General features: G+C 43.4%; 1 long non-coding RNA gene across 1 annotated transcript in view; it reads right to left on the minus strand.

Moving 5' to 3' along the window:
* Positions 1–2,782, minus strand: part of LOC102971812 — a 55,272-nt gene extending 52,490 nt beyond the window's left edge. Inside the window, exon 1 of the long non-coding RNA XR_006221486.1 lies at positions 2,694–2,782. This is a non-coding gene — a long non-coding RNA (uncharacterized LOC102971812). The remainder of the gene's footprint in view (positions 1–2,693) is intronic.
* Between the last annotated feature and the right edge of the window lie 3,218 nt (positions 2,783–6,000).

Genomic DNA, 6,000 nt, shown 5'->3' on the forward strand with positions numbered 1-6,000 from the left:
AGAGAGAGAGAGAGAGAGAGAGAGAGCAGGAGAGAGGCAGAGAGAGAGGGAGAAAGAGAATCCAAAGCAGGCTCCAGGCTCTGACCTGTCAGCACAAAGCCCAATGTGCAGCTCGAACCCACATACTGTGAAATCATAACCTGAGCCAACGTCAGACGCTTAACAACTGAGCCACCCAGGTGCCCTCCCCCGCCGCCCAGTGGGAATTTTAAAAAACATGTTTTGGTTACCTTTACTCGGGAGACAGACACTAAACAAAAATAAGGGGCCCATTCAATAGTACTGCTGTGATAGTCATATTTTAAGACTTTTGTTTTTATCCACTTATTCATTTATTTGATTTTTATTAAACATTTAGTAAATGCCCTCTATACTCTCAGGCACTAACTTAGTACTGGATTGTAACAGTGGAAAAAATCGAACGGATGTATCTCGTCCCCACAAGTCTTGACTTCCAGGAGAGGAGGTAGACATTAAGCAAATACATACACACATACATGTGATTTCTGAAGGATGCCATAAAGGAAAAGAAATATCATCCTCTGAAAATCAGACACTCAGTAAAGCCTGCTCCGCGCATGCCACATTTGAGCTAAGACCTCAAGGGCAAGCAGGAGCTAGCTTGGGCAGAGAGACCATTCTAGGCAGAGGCAGGAGCACGAGGCGGAAAAGCACTTGGCAGGACACCTGGCTGGCTAGGTCAGTTAAGCTTCCGACTTTTGATTGCGGCTCAGGTCAGGATCTCCTCGTTCTCGAGTTTAACCCCCATGCAGGGCTCTGCAGTGACACTGCAGAACCTGCTTAGGATTCCCTCTCTCTCCCCTCCTCTCTCTTCCCCTTACCAGTGCGCTCTCTCTCTCTTTCTCAAAATAAATTAACTTAAAAAAAAAGGGAGAAAGAAAAGCACTTGGCAAAGAAAAGGCTAAGCTCTTTGACAACAGAGGGTAAGGATACAAGAGGGGGCTGGGGTTGGGGGAGGAGCCAGGTCACGGGGGGTCCTGTAAGTGGCCTTCCAATCTTCGGGCTTATTTTCACAGCAGTGGGAATTTACTGAATGGTTTCTGGACCACAGGGCAATGACATGAGCCACAAGAGTGGGAGCAAGAGACTAGGGAGGAAGAGGACTGTCCCCAGAGCCTGGAAAGAACTACAGTGACTGCAGTGCAGGCCAGAGGAGTTAGGAAGCATGGGGTGGGGGGGCAGGGGTAAATGCAGAGGACGTGGTGGCTCACTGATGGGGAATGGAAAGGTAGCAAAGGTGGCAGGGAAGGCGCCGGGAGTCCCAGGCTGAGCAAGCAGATGGGTAAAAGAGTTATCTGTGGGACAGGGGAGTGACAGCTTTGGGGAGCCTGCAGTCCAACAGACAGCAGAGCTCCTCATGCGATGCCATTGCTTCCTGCCGAGTTGGAGGAATACACAAAGCCTTAAGGGAGCAGAAAAGAAGGAGCCTGTGAATCTGGCCAGGAAAAGGAATCACAGAGGAGTGGTCATTGGAGTGGGCTCCTGAATGTGAGGAGTGTCTGATAGACTGAAACGGTAGAAAGGCTTCTAAGAAGAAGAACGGTATTTTAATACCTTTGAGTAATAATGCCAATCCTATGAAACATTACGAGGATTAAATAAGATAACTTACGTGGAAATACCTGTAACGGTTCTAGAGTTTACTGATGGCCTTTTTACATTCCTGTTACCAACCCATCCGCCAGCCAGCATTGTACGTGTTCATCTTGTTCTTCACCAGCCAAAAGGAGAACAAAACTCAAATTGCCTTCCCTGCCTCTTCCTAATATACCTAAATAAGTATATGAAATGGGCCACACGTGTGGCCCTACCTGCCGTAGTGGTAACTGAAGGGCGCAAAAGAAGAGCTCAGTTGTAAGGCTAGCTATTTTTACGCATTGCCTTTTCAATTATGATCTTGTAAGATTTTAAAGTAAAGTTCTTTTTGAAAGCTCCTGCTCTCTCCATTTGTCTGTCTGCCTCCCGTAGCCATTAGCACAGGACCTAGCTCAAAGAGGTGCTCAACACAAGTAACTGAGACAATAGGAACCAGCAGAGTATTTATGGGGTACCTCCCACTTTCCAAAACGGTATGAGGTCTGGGGGCACAGAGATAGTTAAAGCAAAGGCCCTGTCCTCAAGAAAATCAAAGATATAAATCGAAAGGAATAAAAACACACGCATACATACTTACGTACAGTATGATAAATGTGTCCAAATAAATACATATGCTCTCCTGCCCCCCAAAATTCAGAAGTTCACAGAATACAGCCAAACCAAAATATTTTTCAATCCATCAGCATTTGCAGGCTTGAAATCTCCAAAGCAGAAACTTAAAGGTACAAAAGCAGACTAAGGTACAGTCAGTGGAACTCCTTGAAGTTACCCATAAATATTCGCCAAGCCTTTCCCCCGTCCTACACCCAGTCATAAATCCCCCTGCTTCTTTTCAAGAACTTTTACATTTGATCAACGAGGCAGGGTGATGTTTAAACCAGGCCATTTGGAATATTCGATTTTCGTACATAGTTTTAAGATTTTAATTTCCAGTCTGCAAGCCGGCTCGGATTTTCCCTGTCCTGAAATAAATCAGGATTTCCAAGACATGAAAGCAGGCTCCGAGCACAGAAGGGCTTTCTGAACGTTCAGCCTGGTTGCACTGCTCAGTCAAGTCATACTTACAAACAACTTACCTCTCACCTCATCTCAGTCCTGGGGGGATAGCCTGGAAAACTGGCAGCTAATGTGGTGAGCGAAAAACACCCAGCACTCAAGATCAATCTGTCAAAAAGAGGCAAGAGCCATTCATCAAAGGAGAGAGGGACAAACTCAAAGATGTTGTGAAACATTTACCAACCAGTCCAAAACTAATTGGCCCCTCTACTTAATCTCCTTCTCCCCTCCACGTCAAGCCAGTGGCCACAGAGCCATAGAGGGATAGAAGCTCGTAGCTGTAGAATGGATGATGTAAGCAGGATATTGCTAATATATCACAGAATCAGAGCGTGGTAAAGCTAAACGGGTCTTTGGAGTTCATTTAGCCTGGTTTGGATAGATAGCACTAAGGAGCAAAAAGAGTCCTGAACTTGGGTCAGACTGGACTAGGGTTCTAGCCCTTCACTCGTATTAAGTTCAAGCTATACGACCTTAGGGAAGTCACTTCAACCTGTGTGAAAACTGCCTCATCTGTCAAAAGGAAAAAAAGGTCTCACTCATAGGGATACCAGTAAAGTCTGATAATATAAGTAAATGCACTTGGAAATGCCATTGAACATTTAATGGGGTGAAAAAATATTATTATTGCAAAGAACCCAATAAATGCTACCTGAATCCATTGACTAGTAGACTTAACTGAAGCTTTGCCTCACTGATATGATGGAGTTGATAGCTTCTATTCATTTTGCAAAAGATGGAGTCATGTCCCTGGCACAGAGAATGTCCAGTGCTATTGTCCTTGTCTCTCCAGCATGCTAGAAACTTATCTCCCACCAGGTCAGTGATATGATGATCACAAGTCACTTATATTTGGTTACCTACTCTTTATTCTGGTTTATCCTGGTTTATTTCTGAAAAAATAATTACTAAACTCAATTACATATTGTATTTCTGAAAAATAATCACTAAATTCAATTACATATTGTGTAAACTACTGAAGTATGAATTTTTATAAAGAGATTTGTTGTTTATATGAAAATACAGGTGATTGCCACGTCAACATTTTAAAGACACCATGGCAAAAGTCATTATTGCAAATTAATAGTGAACGAGATGATTGTAAAAGACTAGAAAAAAAATCACAGAAATCTAAGAGGCCTGGACATTAAAATTTCTTCCAAATGTCTTTTATACCTTGCATCACTTTAAAGAAACTTTAAAGTGCAGACACAGCTTATGAACATAACCATTCAAGAGAGTCAACGGGGCACAGCTAACATCCATCAGGGCACACATGGACAAAGTAAAAGCCTTAGCCCTACTTTGCAAGATAGTTATATGAATTTTGCACTAATAGGATTCTCATCCTAACTAAATCAACCACTGATGAACCAACGACGAGTTTTAAACGACTTGTAGGTAATGATTTATTGTCACTTACATACCTGACTATCTCCTGATCTGTAGGAGCACTGAGTATAAATCCCATTTAATCAGAACTCCTTGCCACTGAGGAGCCCACAGTCTAGTTACACCCTAGTAAAATGTGAAACACTTGCAGTTCAATTATTGACATACAATTTAACTTAAAATTATCCTTCAAGTGCAATGGTATCAAGAGAAGAAGCTAGATTTTTAAAAATGGTTGGAGGGGTGCCTGGGTGGCTCATTCAGTTAAGCGTCCAACTCCTGATCTCAGCTCAAGTCTTGATCTCACCTCAGGGTCGTGAGTTCAAGCACCACATAGGGCTCCTCGCTGGATGTGAAGCCTACTTTCAAAAAAAAAAAAAAAATAGCTGCAACACTATTGTTCCTATCTGCCACTGCCATAAACTACCTGACTTTGTTATCCCATCAATTCAGGGATAATGTTACTTTATTATCAATTCACCGCGAGGGCTTCGAACAGAGTGGGTTCTCAATTGATCTGAGCAACTGGCATGAAAGGTCTGAGAAAAATATACACCATACTTTGAAGGGGGATTAAATAAAGGGCACAATCCAGGAGGCAGGAAGAGATTGAGCGAGAGCCCGAGAGGAAACGCATCCTGGATCCATTTTTTTTCGTAAATATTTCTTGAGCCTCTTCTTAGACGTCATAACCTCTCTACCTGTGTGCCAAATCTGACCTGCAGCCTTGTTTAGCTCAAGCAATAGGGATTTTTAAATGTGAACTACCTGCCAACATTAATGTATCAGTAGATACCATGTGCAGATTAGCATCTTCTCTTAAAATATGAGAAGGTCCACCAACACCAGCATATTCCCACATGGAAGCAACGAGCAGGCACTTTCCTAGGCAGCCACTCTTGCCGGTAGATGAGACATGACCTCCGCATTATGTCATGGCCGCCATTGCTCCCTGGTAGGCTTCACTCATTTACGTTCCCGTGTGCCCCTTCGGCAGTTAAGGTTTTGACCCCTTCCTGACCACGTGCCTTGCACTCCGGTGATGCTGGGCCCCTGCCTGTAGGGGCTACAGAATAACAGGGAGTGGTCCAGAAAGGCAGATGACATGAACCTGAACAAAAAAGTGGCAATGGGAAAGAAAACAGAAATATGTGCATTCCAGACATCTGTCAAAGACTAAAATCGTGGAGATCAGTGAAAGATCTTAGCTGGCCCTACGGGGCCATGCTAAGTGATGAAGGGACGTAGGAAGCTAATATTTCCTGTGAGCGTGGTCATGCAAAAGGTGTGGGGTTTTGTCCTTTAAGTAATGGGGGAAAATGAAAGAGCAATATGCTCAGATCTGTGCCTGAAAAATGTCCCTCTAGCAATAAGGTGGACATTGGATTGGAATGGATTGGATTGGACTGGATTGGACTGGATTGGGACACATTGAGAAGGGGCATTTAAGAGAACGTGGTGATGGCCCAGGTGGAAAAGGATGAGGGACCCCAGCTGCAACAGTAGAGGAAAAAAAGGATAGATTGAAGAGAAATTTCTGAATTCCAAGATTAGCAGATTATACAGACATATCTTTTCAAGGTGAACATAACCTCTGGCTTAATATTAATCATTTAAAAGACAACATGGTGACAATATAACTTCTACTAACTCAGTTCATTTTGGCTATGCTGAATAGTCTGTACTCAATGGAAAGGGAAATTGCTATTTTTGTCTCTTTATATTTATATCCACAATTCACCTCTTTCCACGAAGGATTCGAGGTGCCTGGAAACTCACTAAATGAAATGCAGCATCTGACAAGTGGCTTCTTCCTAAGAGAACTGACCTGGCAGCATAAATCAGCCTGTCCTGTCAAGTGAGACAAGTTCAAGTTGAAGATAGCAAGAAACATCCTCTACGTCAGCTTGAGTCTGCCAGTTACGGTCCCTTCCT

Source organism: Panthera tigris, chromosome C1 (genome assembly GCF_018350195.1).
Source record: "Panthera tigris isolate Pti1 chromosome C1, P.tigris_Pti1_mat1.1, whole genome shotgun sequence".
In the NCBI taxonomy this organism is placed as follows: Eukaryota; Metazoa; Chordata; class Mammalia; order Carnivora; family Felidae; genus Panthera; species Panthera tigris.